Source organism: Zootermopsis nevadensis, unplaced genomic scaffold (assembly GCF_977971745.1).
Source record: "Zootermopsis nevadensis isolate Lab colony 2312 unplaced genomic scaffold, Znev_1.0 Znev_ptg000011l, whole genome shotgun sequence".
Taxonomy (NCBI): Eukaryota; Metazoa; Arthropoda; class Insecta; order Blattodea; family Termopsidae; genus Zootermopsis; species Zootermopsis nevadensis.
In genome coordinates, this window is record NW_028259143.1 from 6,434,275 (window position 1) to 6,460,508 (window position 26,234).

General features: G+C 40.8%; 2 protein-coding genes across 9 annotated transcripts in view; one reads left to right on the forward strand and one right to left on the reverse strand.

Moving 5' to 3' along the window:
* Positions 1–26,234, forward strand: part of cin (Molybdenum cofactor synthesis protein cinnamon) — a 114,871-nt gene that overhangs the window by 21,581 nt on the left and 67,056 nt on the right. For both annotated transcript variants that reach the window (XR_015534689.1, XR_015534688.1), the window contains exon 2: positions 11,475–11,551. The gene's annotated coding sequence lies outside the window, so the exon portion shown is untranslated. The remainder of the gene's footprint in view (positions 1–11,474; positions 11,552–26,234) is intronic.
* Positions 1–26,234, reverse strand: part of LOC110828098 (insulin receptor) — a 52,048-nt gene that overhangs the window by 17,961 nt on the left and 7,853 nt on the right. For 2 of the 7 annotated variants that reach the window (XM_022060445.2, XM_022060442.2), the window contains exon 2: positions 2,878–3,021. The exons of 3 other annotated variants lie outside the window; for them this stretch is intronic. The gene's annotated coding sequence lies outside the window, so the exon portion shown is untranslated. Of the gene's footprint in view, positions 1–2,853; positions 3,022–26,234 lie in introns of all 7 variants that reach the window. 2 more of the 7 variants (XM_087347159.1, XM_087347158.1) reach the window with 2 other exon arrangements.

Consider the following 26,234-nt stretch of genomic DNA (forward strand, 5'->3'; position numbering starts at 1 on the left):
ACCGGAGGAGAGTGGTCTCTGCCCCCCCCCCCCCCCCCCCCATTTCCGGCTTCCTTCGTATATAGCCCGTGTCTTCAGTTTGTTTTCAACGGATAATAGCGTCCGCCCTTCCTTCTCACTCTTCGTATATCAATTTCATTATACTTGTTCATTCACGTCATTTCCGTTCCACGGGTTTCTACAACCTTGTTAAAGATGCCATTGCCGTAGATCGCGATAGCTCGCTGTCCTGTGACGCTCGAATATGGATCGCGAGTATGGACGTATCTCGCATGTTGTGCCGTGCGGCCTGGAACATGTTTTCCGACGATTCAGAGATGCGATAAAGGAGGCTGAAACACCTCTAAAACGCCGGTAAACTTCTAAAAGACTGCACTTCATACTCACCCATTTCTACGTGGTTCTGGCTTCGCGATGCGCCGCTATCCCGCCCAAAATGCCCTGAGAAATTCCTAAACGTATTCAGAATTTCGGATTAATTCTGAATTGGAACAAGCCTGAGGACTATGATAACAGAGTAGCCGCCAGCTGCATATTAACTTCATTCTAAGTTATTACAAAAATTATCAGTGGTGGAATTTAATGCGTTTGTAGATTTTCAGCATAATTTCTACAATTAATCTTAGTGACTGCCACGCGGTCTGAGGCATGGCCTAGTCGCTGGGACCGTGGGCTCGAGTCCCACTCAAGGCATGGATGTTTGTAAGACTTGAGGTTCTCACAGCGGTGAGTATGAAGATTTCCGTCTTCTGGGTTGTTGCGCTGTGTAGTCTGGTTGATGTTAGCCAGCGTTTCAGAGGTCATACTGCCTCCGTCATCAGGGCGATTCATCGCAAACATCGACCAGACTACACAGCGCTACAACCCAGAAGACGGAAATCTTCATACTCATCGCCCTGATGACGGAGGCATTATGACCTCTGAAACGTTGGTAAACATCGACCAGACTACACAGCGCAACAACCCAGAAGACGGAAATCCGCATGGATGTTTGTCCGCGTCTTTCTGTGTTTGTATATGTAGAGGCATTGCGTCGGGCTGATCACTCATCCAAGGAGTCCTACCATTGTCCGAATAGATCAAAATGAATAAATAAAAATAAAACCTCGACACCTACGGGTAAGCGAGAAAGAAAGAAAGAAAGATCTTTGTGACTTAAGTGTTAATGTTTGCTTGCATTTTAAATTACCGTATCAAAGTAAACTTTATTTTTCATAACTCATAACCGTGCACATGCGAACTTAAAGTTCTATAAATTCCTGGATTGGTCACCCACCCATAAAGTTCGCCCTGTACAAAAATACACGAGACGTTTGTCTTCAGCATCCTTTGAAGACCATAATTAACCCGTCAGCTGGTATTAATACAACTTGTAACTGCTGTACTGCGCCACGACGTTTGTCAGTTCGTTTTGTTGACATGCAGATGCATTGAAGCCAAAGCACGCCTTGGTATGTAGTGCAGCTGATTCGATACTGGCTGTGGCAAGGAACGAAAATACGAACCAACAATATATATTTCGTCAATACTTAAAACGTTGAATCGTTTGTACACCCGGGTTCTGAAACGAATAACCCTCTGGTTCTTAACCATCATGCTCTTTGGCCTACCTCTGATTGGGCTTCGTATTATTACGCACTAAGTATATAGGAAGAACGCATTATGGGCTGGTCGTATCCGTCCGTCTGTCCAGTCGATTCAACTCGAAAACCACTGGACGAATTGGGATGAAATTTAATGTGGAGGTTGTGCTATTCTACACGACCTCAAGATCGTGCCCTTGAATATCCTAGGAGTGGTGTTAACAAAATTATGAAAGAGGTAGACATTGAGGTGCTGCGAACAAGTGGCCAAACTGCGAACTGTTCATCAACGCGGATTTAATACTTCTAAATGGCCGTTGCAAAGTATGCATGAGGATATTATGTGCATTCCGGTACGCAATAGACTTTCGGAGCTTGTTACTTTTGTTTTTGTTGTTGTTAGTAGTAGTAGTAGTAGTAGTCGTAGCAATAGCAGTAGTAGCAGCAGCAGTAGTAGTAGTTCCTACTGCTGTTTTGATGTTATAGTAGCAGCATATGGAACGTAAAGGAAGCAGACTGAAAAACTTTGCAGATTCTTTAATTTTCTTATCATATAGAATGAGATCAGGATTATCGTGATTCATCACATAACGTGTCTGACCTTCGCTAAGAAATGCATTGGAATCCGTCCAAGTACTTTCAACAGCGTGACTGCTTTATTTTCGACCTTGTAGACGAAATAAATAACTATAAATTTATATATTAGTCTAATGTCTGTAACTAACTCCATAGATCATGGCCCTCCTTGAGAAGCTTACAGTCGTTCAGCTGCTAAACAAATACCGCGCTTTTTGTGGAACCCGAAGTTCCATTACGGTGTTAACAAAAGCCTGTCACTGGGCGAAAGCTGAAGCTTGGAGTCAGGAAACGTAGTCGGCGATGATGTTTCCCACCCATGTGACAGCACCTGGAATAGTTACCCCTCTTCTGAGTGGCCCTCTAAGAGATACCGAATCTGACATGGCAGGAAAACAACACTGGGGAGATCTAGGCGTGGATGGTATGGTGACACTACAGTGGGCCTTTAACAGAACATAAGGGTGCTAGTCGATGCATCTAGTTCGGTGATAGGCTCTTGTGAACACGGTAATGAATCCTCGGGCCCTACACAACGCGAGGAACTTCTTGAGAGCAGAGCTATTTAAAATCGCCCAAAGGAGGACTCTATTCCGTCCCGCTACTTCCTGCATTTTGAGCCTAACGGCCGTGTTACTGCAAGCGTTGGAATGTAGTAAATACAATTAAATACACAGAATTGGTGGCACCGTACGTCAGACTTCAGTAATTACCGCACCTGCTTCGTATTCTGGAAGTGTGGGCCCGGAGGACCTCTGTCTTGTCTTTCGTGCTTTTCCTGGTCCCCGCAGCCAAACGCTGGGACAAGCTGCTATCTCTTGCGCGTCCACATTTCTCCAATTCGTGAACATTCCATTCTACGCTGCGTGATCAAGGCAAATGAAACAGCGCCGTTAAACGAATCATCATAATAAACCCATGGTGAGCAACCTTTAACCCCAGAGAGTCAATTTAAAAAGCTAAAACTCCATGCAGGCCCCAAGACGAATAGGAACAATAGGCCTGTTCTGAACACATTTTTATATTTCGTTTTCAGTAAATAATAAAAGTTGTTTATAATGCTTAAGATTTTTATACCATGAACTGAATGATGTTAAGAATCTTGACACTGATTCTTTACCATCGTCTCAATATTTGGTCAGTACATTTCAGTATTTCGTAGTAGTAGGCGTGTATGTTAAGTGGGTCACGTGTTACCACTGCATGCTGCGTCCTCAGGTTTCGGATGGAAGAGAGCCTCCAGGTATGGAGGGTCGCTACGGACTGCCGACAAAGGGTGGTTCTCTAACTTGGGGGTTAGGCGACAAATAACTCCACATTGTAAGAAACAACACATTACGTAATGTTACACAGAGCCTCAGGCTTGGACGGACAATTCACCTGGTTCAGGGCAGGGACCGGTGGTGGACTCTTGTGAGCGCGGTAAAGAAACTTCATGTTCTATAAAAGGTGGAAATTTCCTTAAAGAGGTGGTAGGGCACTGTTATCGTTTCAAGGACCCTGCTCAGTGGAGTTGGTGGTATGAGTAGCGGTATTAGTGGTTCTCACTGTGGTAGTACTAGTAAGTATATTTTAATTTTACAAATTAGTCCGTGGAGCTCACTGGGACGTGTGGTAGGCCAAGAACTTCTTAATGTTTGTCTTAAAGAATTCATTCTTCCCATAATCAGTTTGTAAATGCATTGTGTGTACAAGGGATCGAAAATACATTGCAGTCCTACATGTGAAACTGGAATTTTTATTAGTGTGTTTTCACTTACACCGTAATTACGTTGATACTTTAAACCTTCAATAAACGTGTGCGACCTACATTAACAATAAGCAAATTTGCATGTTCTATTTGCTGGTTCTGTTGACTTTCACAAGTTACTGAAACATCTATTTTCCTGAAACAGTGTTCATCAGATGACAATGGAAAAGTGTTTTCTTCGAGGTACGGACTGAATTCTTAAATATTATTTAGGCGAGCTTCGTCTTAAAACTCTTCTATGTAATTGCCGCATTTTTTTTCTACTCGGTTTATATTCAACAGAACAATATTAATGGCGCACAGTAACACATTTTAAGTTCTAGTTCTGTGACAATGGAGCTATTTCCGTTGTTTAAATCACGGGGCTGATTGTCCTCAAGTGATTCTTATGCGTCGCACAGACGCACGAGACAAGGCCCAACGTGTGTCTGTCAATCAGTCATCATCATCATCATCATCATATTCCACGCAAGGTTCTTAGGCGTCATTGTACGTGATAGCAGACACCAGCTAATCATACTCAGATTCTGAAGATTAATGTCTGGGTCTTCAGATATTGAAACTAGTGGACGACTACTGTATCTTGTTACTTCCTTGGAACTCGTAAGATTCTGCATTAGTATTTGAGCAGCGTTTTAATTTTGCTTCGAAAATTGCTTTCACTAGCTTGAAGTTATCTTAAAGGCGGGAAATAAGTTCTTGTCGAACATATTAATTAGAAAGACGCGGTATTTTGGTTTATTAAAACTGTCGATAAGCAGTCGGGTTCGATACAGGTACCAGCAAATGAAACGTTTATTCGCGTGGCTACTTAATAAAAACCCGTTTCTGTTAATCTACTTTTACTATTGGTCTACAGTAATAATTATTCCTACACTACGGGCAGCATTGTGTTGTAAGAACTTTATCACAGCCAAAAATATTTTAGATTTCACCACAGTCGGATGTATCGCTGCTATTCTCCGAGATTAAACGACTTGAGTGGTGTCATAGATATACTTGTCACTTTATTATGACGCTTACGTAGTACTAAACTGATTTATAACCATGACATGAAGGAAAATAGTTGTTGCACTGAAGTATGAAAAGGTACAAAAGCTTCTGAACAAATATAAATACGTAAATAAATATATATGATGCTGTAATTTAGTTCTGCATAAATACAGTACACCTCATGGTGAGCTATGAATAGCTGAGGAGTGTTTGTGCGGAATGCAATGACGGGAACTAGCAAAACGCGCTGGCGTATTTCTCTTCACGACAGCAACGACTACCATGCACGCTTGTGTAGATAACGACACGAACCCACAACCGACAGACTTGTGCTGCTAGCTGGGGTATGCTAGAGCCTTGAGCAGCAACTTTTCAATACTAATACTTGTGTGCAGACAGACAAACTCAAGACGTCCCGCCGTTATCACAAATGTCACGGTCGTTGATAAACGTTTACTCGATCCGTACTGTCGCTTGAGTTTTTATTATCTTTCCTGTCAAAAAGTTGACATGAGGAATCGAAACTTTGCCTGAGAATAATAGTTTGTCATTGAACCGCGGCTGGATGGCACGTGCGAAAACTACATACATGGCCCACACTTGCTCTGATGAGACTTAACGGAAACAATGTAGAGGATGGACGGAATGATATATGGATGACCCACTTTTTAATCTCGTTTTCTCGCATTCATGATGTGATCATTGCTGTGCCTTCGTCCACTGCTTCCATATCATTTGAAATAGCAAACAGAATCTCTTGATTTGTACCCGATTCAAAATTCATAACAGTGTTTCCTTGACTCAGAGTTACAAAGCAGTCTTATTTATATTAATTTGTTTGTGGTTATTTATGAGGTCAATAGCTCATTCATATGTGTGTGTGTGCGTATGAAGAACGACCAACCCACATGTTCGTTACCGTATTCACAAAAGCCGGCTCTGGTGCCTGTCTTGAGACATACGAATCCACTCTTCCTCTCGGGTTTTCCGGGCTAAACTTCAAATGCATTTTTCCTTCCTGTCATGCCTGCCACATGCCCCGCCCATCTCATCCTCCTTCATTTGTCGAAACCAATAATATATGTTGAGTGGAGCCGGGATAGCTCAGTCAGTATAGTGAATAGCTATAGGCTGGACGACCGGGGTTCGATCCCCGACGCCGAGCAGAGGATTTTTTTTCCTATAGCATCTGCGTCCAGATCAGCTTTGGGGCCCACCCAGCCTCCTATCCAATGGATACCGGGGTCCTTTCCGGGGCGTGATGCTGACCACTCACCCCATCTAGATGGTGAAGATTACAAATTAAACCAAATTTCGCAGTAATAAACCATGTTTCATGCTGTCAGTAGAGCCGTCAAGGAAGTAACTCACTGTCTTTCCTTCATAGCAATAGTCAAACGAAGTTGTAGTCCACAGCGAAGGTCTGTAGGGACTTCAACATCGGGACATTGCCGGATGGAAAAGTAGGCCCACAGAAGCAAGAGAGGATGGGACACGGAAGCCCAGTGAGTGATTAGCTACATTACTGAATTGTTTTCTGGTGCTGCAGTCGTTTCGTCAGCACATCGGGGCACAAGCCAGGCTTTTAACAAAGCTGTTGGTGCCCCGTGATTCAAAATTGACCGGGACTGATCATAACACGCACGCGATCCGGTCTAGGGAGAGATCGATTTCCTGTTTAGAAAGTCAAATAATGTGCACGCAGTTGATACCACTTTAATTCAAGCCACAATCGAAGGCTTAAGCGGAGTCCTTAACATTACTAACAAGGATACGCTTTTATTAAGTTTCCCCATTGCGTAATTTTCTCATACTCGGTTATTTTAGATACGAATTTCAGCACAAAATTTTGCCCTAATTTCATGTTGTCTGCATCGATTCAAATTTACTTCACGTGGCTGTCGTGTTCTTCCAATGAAAGGTTGAAGGTCATGAGGCAGGTTTAACTCGCGCCTCCCTGCTCTAAATGGTCCATTCGTGTGAACGGGCGTGAGAGGGAAGCGGGAAGACGCCACGAGGACCTGATAAGACCTTACACAGCTCAAATAGCTCAACGATCATCTGTCTGCAAGGTCTTTGAACCCATCCTGCAGTTATCGCCGCAGTTTGTTGCAGAAAACCAAATGATGGTGTTATCAGGTTCACATATTCGTTTGTCGCAGTAAAATTACGATTCTCCTTAGATATGACAAGGCTAGAAACCTGTAACGGGAGAGGTTTCTGCAGAAAAAATAGTTTGCCTGCTGATGTTGTTCTGAGTTTTGGCGGCGTGCAGTGTCGTCGGTTGATGCCAACGTTTCGGAGAAACAATCTATGTCAATCTTCTGCCCTTCCGCTTTGCAAACTTTTCCATCAACGAACCAAATCACGGACAAACAAGGATCTCGACTTGCGGATTGCAACCTTTAAAAACGCAGCGCGATTCTCGTAACAACAAAATGATAACCTGAAGTTGACAAATGTTGACAAATTTGATTGTTTGAACAAAAACATAAAATATTATATAAATCTAAATACTACCTTTCTTCGGAAATGAATCCATGTGTGTTCTTTCTTTTGTAACTATTATATTAATCTCTTCTCATTATTATTTTGTTATAAACATAAATAATAGCGTAAAATAATAATTACAAAGTACCAAAAGATATATGTTTTTGTACTTTTGCGTGTAATTATTATTTTTCATTCCCAACCACTGGTTCATTGGATGCTGGAGAAAGGGAAAGGCCAGCAAATTGTCCCTGTCATCTCAGAAGAGTGGGTATTGTAGTCCGCGATCTATTGAAATGCTTCTCCACACAGAAGTTCGCAGCGCCGACACAAGTAGGCCATTTTCCACACCCACTTTTCGGGGGCGCCTTTCCGTGTTCTCGGTCAGTGCTCTGTAGACACTGACAGAAGGCACGAAGCGTTCCGTCATGCTGGGTCTTACTTGCTTACGACGGTATGCCGCTCTGATTTACCCTGTGTGGGACTAACTGGTTGTCATGTCACTGTCTACAAGTTAAACGTCAGTCTTTCACAAAGGCAAGCTCTCGGGGATGTAAAACCATATTAAAAATTTGGTTCCGGTGCCACTAACTTCATATTCTGAACCGATGCGAAAATAACCTGTTACTTTTGACCGTGGTGGTCGTCTAGGTTGATGCCTGTGGACTTACAAGTGGGTATCAACGTTTCGGAGGAACATACTGTCTCCATTTTCGAGGCTGAATTTGGAGGTAATATGTAAATGGGCTAGACAGCCCAACTACAAACTCGCTGATTCGTCGCGCCAATAAGCGACGTGATCGAACCAGCTTCCTTCTACATGGAAAGCTTTTTAAATACCATGTATCTGTCTAATATGATTGTTTAACGAGTCTCTATCCGTGTTATGATTTTCCCACAATGCTGTCAAGTGATAAAGTGAAACAATCTTCCACAAGATTTTGTGAGGGGTGGACGCGGCCTGCTTGTTAGTGTTGTCCCGTTATTTGCAAGGAGAGAATGAGGAAAACGACGAACTTTGCTTGGGGTATTCATTCTTTACGACCGTCGAATATGGTACGTCTCGAATGCAAGTCTAGTCTATTACGGAAACACCAATCAGTTGCACCCCATGTTCAGTTTTATAGTAATATAATGTAATCAAGGCTGTTGGTTCCAAGGTTAATCAGCGGTTACTTATTCGTTTGATATTTCCTTGCAATTGTACATATAACAGTAATTTATATTGGTATTGCATAAATTATATGAGAAACGTTGTTTCAGTCCAGTTTTAGTTTGACACACTCCGTTATGTTAATGACGATTACATTTAATATATAACTTTTTAATTAGCTGTAACTAGCAACAGTGAATTTAAATTTATCATATTTCATAAACACTGCTGGGAGTCTAAACGTAATTTCATTTTGGAAATATTCATTGGGTACGTAATGTTCAAATTATAGACTCATATATGTGTGTATTAAAACAACAATTCTTCTGAGTTTTTATTTTCTTTTTATATGAAAAATAACCAAATAATTTTCGCATGCAGGAAAATTCTATGCTGTCCCCGAACTCTGGACTTATTATTCCTGGATCTCTTTCAAAACATCATATTTCCTTTTTCCTTGTCGTGCGGCAGCACCGTTTTTGTATAAAATAATCGAAGCATAAAAGAGAGGCAGTACCTTCAGTTAGAAATTTTTACCCTAAAACCACTGAACTCATTTTGATTCAATTTAGTATTGGGGATGAACGCTAAAAGTTCTTGCGGAGATTTATTGTCGCCCCAATACAGACCTTCGTTTTCATGAAGCTCATATCTGATTAAGTACGATGTGCTCACGTGACGTCACCTCCCTTCTGTTCCAGAACTTGAAGTTCATGATAAGCAAGACTAATGACTCTTTTTTTCAGTTCGGCAACTTTAATGCGTCATTGTGTCCCCTTACTGTTTAACAAGCATCAATTAAGGGTTTATTAAAGATTTGTAACCTAAGATATAATTTCTTTAATCCATTACAGGTGACTCTAGTTATACACGGGACTTGCGTTCCTGCAAATCGCCGCGCAAATCGAAAACGCGTACAACGGAAAACGTATAAGAACCGCAAAATTCTTTGATCATCATCTGCATCACATACAAAGTCCGGCGCAGGTAATGGGATTTAGATGTTGACTGCGGACAGAATAGCCCTACTGATTCTCGTGACGATGATGAAATAAAGAAGCTGATAAGCGAAAACGCGGATAGCGAAAACACGTATAACGAGAGTTATCTGCACAGTTTATTTTAACTGGCACATCACGTGAGTGTAAAGACAAAGTACATTCAGGATTGGTTGGTAACCTCTGTATTATCTTACAGAATAACGAACTGTACATGAAGTAAAATCCTTCTCGAGAAACTAACAATCGCTTAGCTAGTCAAAACATGTTCCTGCGTCTTACGAAACCCAGAGATTCGTTACCGAGTTCACAATCGCCAGCCAAGTCAGAGGCTCTGCGTAGTTTCGTAAACGCGCTGGGTTGGGGAGGAGCTGTTTGTCCCTGTCAAACCTACTGCATGTTGGAGAAACTCCCCTTGTAGGTTGCACGCGACTACTTTTGCTCAACATATTCAGTCAGAATGACTCCATATCTGGCGGAATTTCCCTCCATCAACAAATGCACAACGCCACATGCTGTGGTGATAATAGACCCACTTTTAAGACAGATCATGTCGAATAAACTTCAGTACATACTGCAATTTTCTGGGAATAGCAGGGAACTAGAAGAAAATGCCCTCAACAGAATATTTCCGTAGTATTCCCTCCCGCTTTTAATGACGCCGAACAGTCGGTCCGCCCAGCCTCAAGTTCCCCGTTCAATGTGCTCTCCAGACACGCGATTCAGTCTACCCATACTTGCCCATTCCGTTACAACGCAAAGGAAAAAAGAAATATTTACTGCACTGGGATGAGAAGTTGAACAGCTTAAACCCCTCCAACACTGGCTTGGATATTTTACATGCAATCTGCGCAGCGGTTTCGTACAGCCACTACCAAAACAGACTTCAAAGTACAATATGCAAATGCCGTACTTCATGCCACTCTTTGTGTATTCTTTTCACGTAGTTCATAAAATGAACGTATAATGAAGAGGCTTGCATTAGAATGTTTGAGCTCAGAAACTATTTGACTGGTTTTGATTAAATGTGGATGTCGATCGATTTTAATTTTGATTCGTATTGTTTCAACATAACATCTACTTTTTAAAACTTTGCATACCGTGTAGTGTATTAGAATATAAAATAAGCAAACAAACAACTATTAATAGTTGTTTGTTTACGTATTTTATAAAATCTACTTTATATGTATATCCAGTAGAATTTCATATTTTCTTAAAACAACCTTATCGTACAAAGAATTTTATATGAATTTATTTGATTTATGGTTTACGAACGAAGCTGTCAATAACTCATAATATATAACGTTGACTTTTTAGTTAGCAGTAAGTTGAAATGGCTGTGGACTGAAGCGAGTGTGGCCTATTTAAGGTACTATCTCAGTATCTGCCTGAAGGAACTAAGGAAAACTGGGAAGAATTTCAATCATAATAGCCTGTATCCTATCCAAGATTTGAACCTGGGACCTCGTGTAACCGGAATAACGAAACCTTAGTATTAATCATTCAACCAGGAACTTACATTATACGAAATATGAATGTATTTTGTAACTTCTACAGCTTTTATTAGAAACGTTTTTATGGTGATAATTTAAAGATGAACACGGGAAAATCAACTGACTGGAACTGACTCAGTAAGTTAGGATGATTTAGTTTCAAAATAAACAGGCGTTTAATTCATCTTGCTAACCGGCTTTAATCTCTACGCCTGTATGGCATAAAACAAATACCTCGAAGCATCCAAACAAATGTTTACAGCACGGAGTAATATTACGCACAAATCAGTGATTTATTTAACATGTTGTTACGCAATGTAATTACTATACGCAGGTAATTACGTCGCAAGTATGAATTCCCACAAATATTACGTACTCGTTTCCAACTTATTGGAATATGCGATGGTGATCTTAATTATAGTCTTCCTTCGTTTTCAGAATCGAGAGAGGTCACGTGGTTGCTGTTATGGCTGGCGAAGTGAGTTCCCCTGATGGAGTTCCCTCGCAGGCACTGGGTAAGTTACATTTTCTGCCACGATGGCATCACAGTAAAATGTAATTTCCTGCGTATCTGCTCGTACTTCACATTTGTAAATCTGGGTCTTTCAACCCCAGGAAGTTACTAAACTGACGAAGCGAATCTTTGATTAACGTTCTACGTGTGCCTCTACCACTGCATTAAACGGATAAATGGATGACGATGGATTTATGGAATCATGATTGGTTAACTTGGGTGGTTCCATGGATTGCTAGAGGGGCTGATTAATTGATGAATGGAGGGTTGGAAAGATGGAAGAATTACAAGACTGACTGATTGATTGATTGATATATGGAATGATGATGGGTTGATTGGATGGTGGAAGGACGGTGGATGGTTAAATTGTCTGATGGAAGGGTGTTTAGATGGGCTGATGGATGGAGTGCCGTTTGTAAAATGCGTCGAAGATTTGGTTTGAAGAATTCTTAAGATAAAGATAAATAAATTTCCTACAAGACAAATCCCAGAACCTTTGCGACAACAAAAATCATGTGTTTTAAATGAAGACTTCAAAAGGAAAGTTTATGTTAGCATATTTGAAACTTGAGGATAGGCAATAAGCTTTGGCTATCATGTTGTTATCTTTTTAGCAAGAATAAAAACTTTCGTTTTAACATAGGACTTCTGCAAATCGTGCATGGCCTGAAAAATCAGCATCCGTACAGACGCGTTATTTAAACAATATTGTAATGAGTACATTCTAGAAGAGTCCGATTTGCATGTCTTGGCAGACATTTTAAGGGCTCGCAATCAATAATCAAACTTTTGTACATAAAAATAGTTCATACAACGAATGCACCCATGTATAAGCACCGCCTTTCTAAATTCCACATGATTACATACGTGATGTACCATCTGTCGTTCATACATAAAACGAAGCAGCATTGCCCATGGTGGTGGCTTCCTTCTACATAATTTTTAATTTAATCATCCCCTCAGGCTACAGTCCTTTAGTGCAGGCTACCAACAGCGTCGTTAAACAAATTAAAAGACAGGGTGCAGTGGTGAACTGATGTGAACACGGTGATGAACCTTCGGGTTTCGTAAAAAGTGGAGAATTTCTTGATCAACTGAAGAGCAGCTATCTTATTATCAAGAAGGAATGCACTTGATGGAATTAGTAACTTATAAAAGTTGTGCAATTTTCAAAGACGTTACACTAACCTAACTTTGAGAATTGTAGGTTACATTGAAGGCTTCCATATTAAATAATTCAAATGGCTTCCCGTATTAATTATTACGAAAGTAGCAACGTATAATATGACGCTTGCTTAATCTCTAGTAACGTGAGTTATTATAAGGTCTGGTGAATCAAAACGCTGTTGGCGGTGGGGATACACGAGCAGGATTCAGATTTGTTTTCCCCTCGGAAACGGGGATAAAAATAAGGAACAATCCAGACCGATCTTCTCTAGAATGTTTTCCTTGTAGCTGCTTCAAGAATTGCTTTTAAAACACGAGAAGATATAAGAACATGTCGTGACCTATACGTGGGCCCCTCGCCAAATGTTTGTTCACATTTTACCACATCAGTCGTCCGGGGACTCAGTCCTTGGGCCGCATCTCCTTGCTGTGACTCTGAACCCATCTTTATTCTGTACTGTGTGTACCTTCCCTTCAAAGAGATCAATATTCCCGAGGTTGTCGCCGTAGTAGTTAGTAGTAGTAGTAGTAGTAGTAGTAGTAGTAGTAGTAGTAGTAGTATCCCCGACGGGGGCAGAGGATTTTTCCTCTAGCCTCTATATCTAGACCATGTCTGGGGCCCACCCAGCCTCCTCTACAATGGGTACCGGGGTCCTTTCTCGGGTGTAAAGCCGGCCGGGGCGTGATGTTGACCACTCACCCCCATCTAGTGCCGAGGTCAAGGAAGAGAGGAGCTGTACCTCCACTCACCCCAAACGCTACGAGGATTATTATTCAATAAAATCTTCTCTGGCAACTGGTTACAGTAGTAAACCGGCCGATTGCCCGAGATTTTATTGACTGTATCCGCCGTGAAAGTTTCAAATCCTGGATTAATATTGTTCCATGATCGTGGCGTCTCCAGCCCTACTTTATATTGGTAGATCAACTTCACTATTAGGTTTTCAGGCAATCTTGCCAAATGTCTTGTAATTTCTTCTGTTCATTTTTATTATTATCGTATTCATATCTGTTATTCCTGGTTCTTCTCGAATATCTTCATTATGCTTATGACGAGCCATTCTCTGTCCTACAAGCTCTCTGGGGAAACATTTGTGCCGGCTTCATTCTCCTCATTTTGACTCTCGTTACCGTCAGACATTCAGCTCCATATAAAACAGTTATTACTATTTCGGGGTACACACTTCCATTAAGTTTGTTCTTCGTATTTACTTAGTAACGTCTCTTTGTAGTTCGAAAGACTTTCCAGAAATCCATTTAGTTTTATGTTAATATCATTGCCTCTCGCACATCATCCACGTGTTCAAAGCCGTTTTATCGAAAGCAGTTTTCTCTTTTTTCGGTTATTTTCATTCACTTAAAGTTGTTTTTATGTTTGAGGTACACATTTTCATTGCCGTGTAAAAGAGGCCAGAATGCTCAATAAGCCTTCGTGTTCCATAAAAGGTGGAGAATTGTGTGACTAATTGAACGTCTCGTGGACCCTGCTCTGTAGAGTTAAAATGCAGGCTTATCACAAAGTATAAAATGCTGATAAACACTGAATTAACGTACAAATTCCATTAACTATCGGCGTTTGTTTTTATTACTTCCCAGTCTGGTTCTCTGACTTCTACCGTGGCCCTATGTTCCAATATACACAGCACGTGGAACGAACTACAGACTGCATGCTGTGGTAACTCTAGTACCCAGCACGTGGTCTGTTTGCCAAGGCCACCCATCGCTAGCGCACATACCGCGTGTGTTTATACTTGAAGTCATCTTAAAAGACAGCAAAGACAGATTCGTTTCCGATTACTCGTAAGTAGGCGTACACACTTGTATACCGCACGTGAATAAACTTTATCTCGTGTTACTTATCGTCTGGCAAGCCAGCTCATGTCACAAATTTCACGCAGTTTTAACATAACGCAGCAGCTGACTACCATATTTAGGGAGGTCGTTTATAGTTGTCTTATAAATCACTTGACCTTGCCAGGTCACTTCTCTTGTTTAGCGACAGGATGAAGAGTGGAATTATCGGTGAACAGCAAATTCCGTTTGCTGCCAAAATTCGCTTTTACATTTATCCAACACGCTTTAATGCTGTAAGCTCCCCCCGATTTAGCTAATCACGTTTTGTAACTTGGGCTTTAAAACCCTGCGTTTAATTGCGGTATGCTTTCAAGTGCCCAGCAGTGGATGTGTTAAAAAAGAAGGTAAATTGGTATGTTTATGGAATGCGATAAGACAGAACGAAACAGATTGTGACTTAAAATAAGAGTATACATTCTTTTACAGGTATTTACTATGAATGAGCATTTTAAATATGGGGAATGCTTGCTACCGTTCGGTTCTTTTATCTTGAGGTCCCCTGCCTTAAGCTTAAATATAAAGAAAGAATTACAATTTTGCATGTTGCCTTTCGAGGAATGAATATTCCGTCGTATGGGAAGAACACAGATAAAAGTTGTTTGAAAACAAAGCGCTGAAAAGATTATTATTCGGGCCAAATAGAAAGGGAGTAACTGGATGATGGATAAAACTGCGTAATGGGTAGTTTATATGCATGGCGGTCTCCTGAGCTGTGACGCTGTGTGGACTTCTGCCCTGAAGATGTAATCAGTATGTTCCTCCGAAACGTTTGGTACCCACTAAAAAGTTCACGCGATGCCACAATCCAAAAGACCATCACGAGTATCTTCGTCGTGAGAACCTCAAATTTCGTGATTCGAAGGCCTCCTCTTCGTATAATATTGAGGGGAGTAAACCTTCGGGTTCCGTAAAAGCCGGGGATTTGCGACTGGCTGACAGACTAATTGCGTGCCATGTGCAGATTTTTCATGCTAACATTTCGCCTTTTATCGCACTCGACGGAATAATAAAACTCTACTCTAAAAATTCTACTACAATCTGCTTGCAGACAAAATGATCTTTACAATTATTTATTAGTTTGTAAATATATTGATGCATTATTCATAATTTCGCCATCTTAAACTGAATATCGATAGTGTTTTACCGATACCACGAAGTCCGTACACTTGCCATGTCGGTAGCAACAGCGACTTAAAATGTTGGTGATTCAATGACGTTCTATTCATACCAAATTCTATAAAAAAAATAGGTTAGTTGATTTAAACGGGACGGACGGACAGATAAAACAGCGCTCACACATACACAGGCAAGGGCTTCCTGATACATGAAGTTGTCTTCTTTATAAAGGTAGAAATGTGGGCCAGAAATGACAGAACATAAATGTACTTAATCCTTTGGCGTATTAAAGTTCTTGACTAAACACTGTGCAGCCACCTCATAGGGTTTCTAAAAGTTTCTAAACGGAGTAATACACTCAGTAAAATCTCTAGAAAGAACAAGTTTGTGTTTGGCAGGATTATGGCTTCAGCTGCTGTGAAAATGTTTTCAGGTGAAATTTAGTTCTGTCACATTTCATATATTGCGCAAAGAAATGCTGCAATAAATTGAATAACTTTCAACACAAAAAAAGGTTAATCCCCGTCGACTTTGACGGGTCATACGACAAAGTGGCACGTAAATTCCCATGTCACTACCAGTATCCTGAGCACGTACTGCTTAACAAACTGTCACAATTACAAGCAACTTACGTTAAGTATGATTTACAAGGGCGTGCATCAAGACACGTACGTCAAAATTAAGTGCACTGGCGCCCAAGTACTAAGACTCCCTAAATAACGCGGCAAAGGGAAAATTGTGTTGTCTCTTTTGATCATCTTTGTCATTTTTCTGGATAGGTTGATATTTCGGAATAAAATCTCGTAAGCATTCATCTCTTTACGTGTCATACGTCTGTGCATCTCATCATCCTTGATTTGTTTGCTGCAATGATATTAGGCGATGTAAAATGTGTAGCCTACAAGCTTTGTGCAAAACAACAGCTTTTATTCGATTTGTCTAAAAAATTAAATTCACTCATTACGTTTTTATAAGGGTTCGCGAGGCAAAATTTTAAAAAGTAAAAATAATTCAGAAAATATGCTCACCTTATTATTAATTGCTACAATACATCGACATGTTGTTTTATTTTACCTAAATAAAATCGCGAACCTTATCCTAGACCAAAGGAAGCAAGGACTAGAGGGCATTGAAGGGCATCCGCGAAACCGGAAGACGATAACGCCAAACACAGGACCAGTGATAAAACTTTCGTTCGCGTGAGTAAAGAATCAGATTGGTTTTCGAGAATAAAACCGGTTACCGCAGGTAGACTTCCCCATGCCTTTGAAAAAAGCACGATTCTTCCTTTGAACAACTGGATATTGCTGCCACACTGTTATTATATGAATTAGCTGCCATTGTGGGAAGCATCGCATTCTCTAATTGGAGGCAGAGTTGAACGAACTTTTTGATTATTGAATCTGGAGTTCTGTTGTGTCTGCTGTCAACAAAATCCAAGAGTTCTTTCTGCACGTGTCTATAGTTTATCTTGTATGGGTGTCGCCGAAAGACGTGTGACAACCATACTCCAATTTCCGAGGCAGTTTGTTATGTTGGACTTGATAAGGGGCACAAAACCGAGACGAGCGGTTGAACAAAATGCAATTCTCCGATCACTCGGTAAGTAATTGGCAACATTTCTGCTCTATGTGTCGGAGTGGGCAGTTCCGAGGGAAATTCCGTTTGTTTCTACAGCGCGGAAATTCTAGAGGGCTTTCGAGTCGCTGCTGGTTTATCTAACAACGCGTTTCCAAGGAAAACCTGGATATTCATGAACGATAAATTAGAAACTAGAACGTGAAAGGGCGTGGTCGCCGACTTTTAACGTAGAAAGTATTTATATGCCTAAAGACTTGAGAAAAGAACGAAGCATATCAGTCATGATACTTAGTTTCCGAGCCGAGATTCGAACCTGTGACCTCCCGATTATGATAAATGGTCCACACCCAATGTTGCAACGCCCGTCGTTAACAGGACGTTCAGGTGGTGTCCATGAATGCGCACGTATATTCAGGTTTGTACTGCATCACTTCATTCTATCGCGCTATTCAGACAAGCATTACAAGTTATACCCAGTTTTTGAGGTGATGATGGAGGCAGAAAGGTCCTGTGAAATAATGATAAACTATACGGCGTTATAACCCAGAAGACAGCCATCTTCAGGCTCACCGCCATGAGAACCTCAAATCCTATAATTTTGTTTAAGACGCCTTATATCAGACTCAAAAATTGACTTACAGAAAGCATTTTACATAAAACATGTGGAAAAGACCTCTGAATCAAGTAATCGCCACTCTAAAATAATGTGGAGCGGGTCCCGGGAAGACGTGTATGAAGAGGAAAGAGACGCATTTTTCTTTCAAATTTTTGGAAATTGTGAGCAATGTTATGAAGCCAAACTGAGTTCAGAGACAGTCGCAGTTGAATTTGTATAATATTTTAGCCTTCCATCACTTTCACGTGGGTGTAAAAACACTGCAACAAAGGAATCGGACAAGAAGGTCACAAGAGACAAAATTCATGAAATAGCAGGATACAGTTTTATTTGTCAACACAATAAAGGAAGATAATTTATACGAGATCAACATGGACCTAATCGAAAACAAATTAAAAGAGTATAAATAAACTAGTTCATTCACATTAAAATAAAAAAAATCTTTAGACACCTCAACATCATCTTGTTTGCCTGCGGACCCGTCGGGAGACGAAAGATCTGGACGGCCGTTAATCCTTTGAAACCTAAAAAGGAAATTCATTTCCTACCTCAAAATAAATAAACAAAACCTCAACTGTTTCTGCTGTTCAAGGAGTTATTTGTGTTAAACAGTTAAATCAGGTGGGTACTGAGTTCTAAAGAGGGAAGGAGGCAACTACAAGGTTAAAATTATGAGATGAAACAGGTAATTTACTGGCCAAACCTTGTGAAAAGAAGAATGTGGCTTTGCAACCGGACCATAGACGCAGAACAATATACGAAAATAATTAAAATAACGCGCAGTGGACGCAAAGTAACTCTGGGCTTTGTTGACCTTAACAAATACACACTTTTGATTGGGGGCGGGGAGGCGAGGCGATACCACTTACGGAGAGATAACCCGATTCTTCCTTGTCCTACCGGAAATTGTTACGTTTTGGCCTTGGGAGTAGCGCGTGCGAGTAAAGGCGTGTGCGTGTGCTACTCGTGTTTATGGTTCCTTTAGATCACAAAATAGTGCCCAAGTCAGTCCTTATATCTGGAGGATTGATAGTGGCCCCTTTGTGGGTGCAGTTCCACCGAGACTCGAGCTCACTTCTTTCCAACAATAAAAAAAGTGAGACGGGGAGACTCGAAGGCCTCCGCGGTGTGCAGCTGGTGCTGTGGGTAAGCTTCAGATTAAAGGAGAAGCTAATTCTGAGCCGCGCGTCACAGCAAAATAACAGGAAACAGCAATCGCCTGAAACGTGAATGCTTGAAACAGTGGGACTGGCAAGGTAATTAATTTCAGGGGCGATCCAAGCAGACAGGTCATTCAAGTTTCTGTAAAAGTATTCTTTAAGGTGGGGCTGGAGGCCGAATGGGGGGGATTCAAAGTGATCGCGGGACTAAGAGCTTCGAGAGAAAATTGTGTTTATACCGAACGCAACATATATCTGTGCCGTGACATATCGCAGTAAGAGGGGAAGGGAAGATGGAAAGGGCAAAGGGGGCGTCCCTTCCTTTTCCGTAACTCGGCTGGTTTAACCGCAACGTGTATATTTATAACGGTTAACGAAGCTTGGAGATATCTTGCTACAAGTTACGGATTTTTTTAACTACCTATGAATTATTCACACCGACCTGACGTTCTTCATGCGTACAGGAGAAGATATAAAATTAAAAAGAGTATAATTAATTCGGGCACGATATACTGAAGCTTTCTTAATTTATCTCCAGGTTACCAAGATGCCGGCACGCATAAATTGCATCTCGGTTTTGGAAATGGGTATAACGAATATGTGAAGCAGTAAACATCTCTGCTGCCACTAACGTGCTTTAAACACATTATTGTGACGGAAAAAAAGATAAATTGTTGTTATCATTATTAAAAAGAGTCTTTTAGCATAGCCGCACATCATACTGGCCTTTCGCGTGTCGTAATTTGCTGTCTAATTCTGAATTTCATGCACGTGTACACTTTATTCATTTTACATTCAGCGCTGTCTAGACAGGGAGGCATTTTTGTTTCATGATGTTTATTACATGAAGCTCCTTAGACCAGAGACCTTCCGAGGAAACTGATTCTATCTTACTGGGTCAGAAACTTACTAGTCGTATGTCGGGCCGGAAGTTTCACTGGCGTTTCGCAACAGCCTACCACTGGAACCTATGCTGGTCCATAAGAATTGGTTTTCAAACCTTTTTGTCCAAATGTTCTAGACATTTGTCCTCAGCAACCTATTTTCATCCCCAATCTATGCGAGTCACGAAGCCGTCGATAGTGTTCTGGGTTGTGACACCAATCAGGTGATTACAAAACATTTTTGAGGAAGTCGGGTTTGTTTCGAAGTGTCTCTCCGAACATTTGGTAACTACCTACGAGATTACAAGGCGTCACAACCGAGAAAATCAATGTTATTAGAATGAAAGCACAGTTTCACGCCGTACAAAATAAAAAAAATTATTTCCACAGTTTCGTACTTTTTAATCTGTTCGGTTTTACTGCCATATACTTTACCAGGCGTGACATTCGGCTTATCGTAGTCACATTATGAAAGAGGAAATGAGAACCAGTCTGACTGAAGAGAAAAAATGGGTAAATACCAGTTTCTATAATCCTTACTGAGACGTCCACAGCCACCAAGCAGGTGAAGAAATCTCTCATACAAACCGAAGAGTCATTACCGCGTTCAGAAGACCTCGCAGCTTGACTCTGTACTGACTCACATAAATCCAGTCCACACCCTCACACTTGTTTCTGTAAGATACATTTTAATACTATCTTCTCATCTGTGCCTAGATCTCTCAAGTGATCCTTTCCCTTCAGATTCTGCGATAAACATGTATGCATTCTTTTCTGTTCTGCCATTTACTTGATCGTCGTACCATCTCTTCAATATTAACTACGACGTTGAAACCCGCGAGTCATCATAATACCTGTTATACAACGCTACTTAACCCAGTAATTGATATGATCATCGTAGACTGACCCTGAAAGTGCTCATGAAGCATTCCCGCTGATTAATACCGAAGGTGGTTCAGATTTCTGTTCGTGCAGACTACGAGCCTACACAGCAAACCCCTCTGGCAGCCCCTCATTCCACCCACGGTCACTAGTCAGCCACCAGACTGATTAAAAACAAAGACGTAGGCAGTAAGCATTGCTCGCTCATGCATTTCTCATGTTTCCTTGTACATTTTGACCTTCCCCTTAAATATACCCGATGCACGCTTCTCAAGACTGCAGTGGCTCACGGGTCAATAATAGGGGCAGAAGGATAAATTGGCGTTTGTGGAATGATAGAGGGCAGTTCGGATTCATGGGCATAAATCAGAAGATTCAGCAGTGCCACATAGAACAACGAGAATGGGACAAACCAAGAATACACGAAGAATAAATAACCTATTTTTAGCAAGACGAGAGTTGGAAGTTTTTATAAATGCGGAGAGACAGAAAGGAACGAATTCGGGCATGTGAAACTCCCCAATATCAAATTAATGAAAGTTCGTTCGACCATTTTCGATTTGATGTGTTCAGACGGACAGAGCGATTTCTTCTTCGCTTCTCTGGAATGCGAGCGCTCGTAAATAGAAGAAAAGCAACAGACTTTCCACGGAGACGATGCAATGAAGTCTTCACGGGCAATCAGCCATGTCAGTGTGGATCGAGTTTCCAACATTTCGGAAACTGTCTGTCTCCATCTCTAGGGATTGATCACCTGAAAAGACTTCACTACAAAACTGAATGGAGGAAGAAAGAAGTAGCTGTCAGTGCTCTGACGTCACAGAAGACCACAAATTTTAGTCTTCTGACAAAGTGACTCCACCATATAGCAGAGTGTTTCTTGAGAAGCTCGTCCCTCAGACGTTTAATATATTTTCCGCCTTTTACGGAACTCGTAGTTTCATTAACGTGTTCACAAGAGCCCGCCACTGGTCACTACCGTGAGCCAGATGAATCCTGTACACCCTCGCATATTATTTCTGTAAGATTCTTTTTGTCATATTCTGTCTATGTTTGGCAAACCCAACACATTGAAGTTAAAATGAAACGTTTATTCGTGTATCAACTTACGTGATACCGTCACTTTTAATATCTAACAGTTATTTATGCTCTGTAAAAAATCTGCCTACACCACGTACTTAAGAAGAGAATACTGAATAAATGCGCTTGTCTGATGCGAAACTTAGATTCAACTCATCGTTAAAGACGTAAGCCGTATAAGAAACAATACGTACGATTAGAAATCACAGAAAATACAGACTGGCAGAACTGATACTCGTTTGTTGTTGATCAGGTTTTAATTTTGAATTATGGTAACACTGAGCTAAATGATCCAGTCATTGCCAACCGCATCATACTTTGTGACTAGGGTGACGGCTGAAATGTACATATTGGACAGGTTTCTTTTAATTGCGGCACATTATACTATTTCAAAACTGGCTCATTTAACGACTGCGTGAATGCATTTAAGAGTCTACGCAGAGACTTATAAACAAGGTACCAGTTAAGTCGATAATTGATGGAATAGTGCATACCGACTCACGTAAATGTCTTACTTCTCCACAATGTTTCCAAAATAAATACAGCAAGTTGCAATTATGATAGCCGGTAATAAGCGTTAAAAAGGATCCCGTCTTATGTGAAACAGCCTGTAGTAACACCCACGCAACGTTGAAGTTCACAATCCAGGCACAGACAACGCAACCCCGACCCACCGTAGACCACTTAGGCATTATTTTATATATCAATACACTGCGCGGTATGCAAGGTTTTAAGTCCGTATTATTTATCTTATTCTATCTAATTTTCGTTCTGCATTTATTGTTAGAGTTCTATACAAATAAGTTTCTTCATTCTATCGCTCCATGCAGTCTTTAATAAATACACTTCTTTCTTGTTATAAATAGACGTCCCTTTGTAGAGAAGCTTCGTAGAAGTAATTTTTTCATGGCAGAAAACTAAAGAATTACTTAAAATATCGGCATACAAATCTCCGAAGTTCATGATGACAGTGATATCGCGCAATTCTGGCACCATTAGTGAAAGTTTTATTGAACAGAACTCGCTGTTTTTTGTGGTGACAAAGAAAGGTCTCGAGTTCACCAAGGATTATTTATTTATAGAGCATAAAGGCATATTTTGACTAATTCAATTACTAGTTGTTGGAGTGTTACCATGGTTACTGTCTGCTATTTTCATGTAGCATTTTGAATAGTGGGTAGAGGGGTTACAAACGACGGCTTAAAAATACCAGCATAACTTTACGGGTTCAAGGCCCAGATATTCTCCGTGTCCCCCAAACACTCAGGCTGGATTAATTTGTTCCTCCTTTAAGAAACAGAAACTTCGCATGAATCGCTCTTATGGAAACGTCTCCGGCTGGCGACCAATTGGAGGCCAGAATTTTGTCGCCACCTGCCCCGCATGTGTTTACGGATTAGAAGCGATGGTCTCTAGTAATTAAGTTGCAGTTTTACGAACAAGAAGGGAATAAGAAAACATCTTTTTCATGAAATGAGAATAGGCCTATGACTATGTGCTGACATACATAAAGGCTGAATACAAAATTCTTTTATCTCACTTATTTCCTTCCGTCCTGTCCGCATTGTTGTTGCTAGGAGAACTTAAGATACAATGCATGGCGTATAGCGATCTATTTCAAAGCTTGGAAGTCATTTGTGGTGTCATGTACAAACCGGTCTATTCGGTATCTACACGATTATCACCATGCAGTAAACAGAAAAGTTGTGATACCAGACGAGTTACTTTTGAATTCAAATTTAACGGAAGTGACGTAATCAGTGTTAGTTTCTTTGTGGTGCATTAACTTTAACGTGCCAGTAAAGAGGTTAAAGTCGCCTTATTATTATGAACATAGTTAAAAATTTAACTTCATACGATTATTGGCTATTCAGCATGTCTGGAAATTCTGGATATACAGTACAACCCCGCTATAACGCGGGTCGCGGGGGACAGGGGTAAATCCGCGTTATTACGGGAGTGCATCGGAAAAATCGGTACAAGTACTGGACGTACTGTACTATGGGGGACATGAGGTACCCGCGTTATATCCGGAACCGCGTTATAGAGGGGTTGTACTGTATCTACTTTTTATAATCGTATTATTTGATAGGAGGCAAGACTTTGTGCCACTCTTGCCCTAGGACCAAGAAAGATTTAACGTCCAATTGTACACCGGGATTTTGCGGAAAACAGTGAACGGTCGTGTAGGTGGTTGTGGGATAGTGGAGTGTGGAAGTGTGCGCTAGAAACCGCAGACTTCCCAGAAAAATAGGCCTGTTGTGTGTTGGATAAAGATGAAGCAGTCCCAGTGCGTAATGAAGTTTCACTCCATGATGACGAAAAGGAAGCGGTGGTATAGCTCCACGGATTCTTTACCTCGGCCCCTGCCACTTTACCAGCGCAAAGATCCCCCGGAACCATCGGATATGAGGCCGGGAAAGCCCAGGGCCTATCTAGATGCTGTGAGAATGAGACAAATATGTGACAGTGCCCGGTATTGAAACCAGGTCATCCAGTCAGCAGCCTGTACTGACTGAGCTGTCCCAGACTTATTATTATTTTGTGCAGCAGATTTTTAAACGCAAATACATGACAGACTCTAAAATAGTTAGTAGTTAGTTATGGATCATAATGCAGATAATGTTCGTCTTCAACTTGAGTCATTTATTCTGAACATAAGGAGTCCGCGTATTACACAACGTTGCTGAGTTAAGTGGTTCGAATACTATTCGGCCCAGCAATCTCGGTTAGGTAGGATAGGATACTTTGTGTTTGGTCTTGTATCACAAGATAAATTTTTAACTGCCGTGAGAATCGACAGGATCTAGACATAAATATTAATTTTTCTATGCAAGGAGCGTGGTAGCTTCCTGCATAGAAAACACAAAATCCTAACACTTGACAAAGTATATCTGAACACACCAACAAATATGACATCCAAGAGTGTCATGTTCTGGTGGATAATTCTGTTACCAACTAGCACTGTGGCTCACTTCATTTTTCTAAAAAAAAGTGCAGCAGATCGATACATAGAAATCGATCCTCGACAGTAGTTGAACGTAACCGTATTACAGCGTGGAATACCAAATTGTAAAAAACGAGGTTATTTTTAAGGAATGGTTTTAATAATTAACTCATCATAAAATTTCAAACATTCTTCCAAAAGCCGTATTTGTCTGAAAGACATGTCATTCTTGTATTTGTTTCTTCCATAGTATTAAAGGACTATTAAGCTTATGTAACAACGGAGTGATGAGTACTTACTACATAGAGCCGAGTCCTTTGTGAGAAGCCAACACTCGCTCAGCCATTCAAGAAATTCCCAATATTTTATGGAGCCCAAAGGTTATTTACCGTGGTTAGAAGAGCCCGCCACTGATCTCTATCCTGAGCCAGATGAATCCAGTTCATACCACCCCCATCCTACTTCACAAAGCTAAATTTTACTCCAATCTATGCCTAGGTTTTCCCAGTGGTCTCTTTCCTTCTGGTTTGTCCGCCAAAACCCTGAATGCATTCCTATTCTCTCCCATGCGGGCTACATGTCCTGCCTATCTCATCCTCCTTGACTTGATCTGTCAAATTATATTTGGCGATGAGTAAAACTTATAAAGCTCCTCATTATTCAACTTTCGTCAGTCTACTAGTATTTCACCCCTCTGGGACACAAATATTCTCCTCGGCACCCTGTTCTCAAACACCCTCGTCTACAATCCTTCCTTAGTGCCAGAGACCAAGTTCCACACCCATACAAAACTAAAACAAAATTATAGTTTCGTTTAATCTTTACATTTTTCAGACATCAGATGAAAAGGCGAAAGGTTCTGGTAGTAACCATTCCCCGAATTTAATCTGCTCGTAATTTCCTCATGAATCAAATTTTGATTTGTTTCTGTCCCTCCCAAATATCTGAACTGTGACACATTTTCAAAGGATCCAATAGCTATCTTTATGTTATAGTATACTCATTTTTTATTCGAATACAGGAATATACGTTTTAAAATAAATAATTTTTTGCCTGTACTAATTTAACGACAAATGTAATGAACAACAGTTGAAAAAGTAAAATACAATCGATAGATGAGGGAAATGGGGTCATTTCAAACGCCCCCGTTCGTTAAATAATCATACAGTCGATGAAGTTGAAACTCCAGAAAACAGTGCACCGTGCATATAAAATGAATTCCATCCGTACCATAAAATCTCGGACATAATTTATCACCAAGACAGTTTTAGAGAGGAGTACCCATGGAAGCGCTGTATACATACATCCATAAAACATATGGGAAGAGGCCAAGGCCCATCAAGGGCTACAGAGCCACAGTTAAAAGGAAAATGTAAATGAACAGGTAATCGAAACAT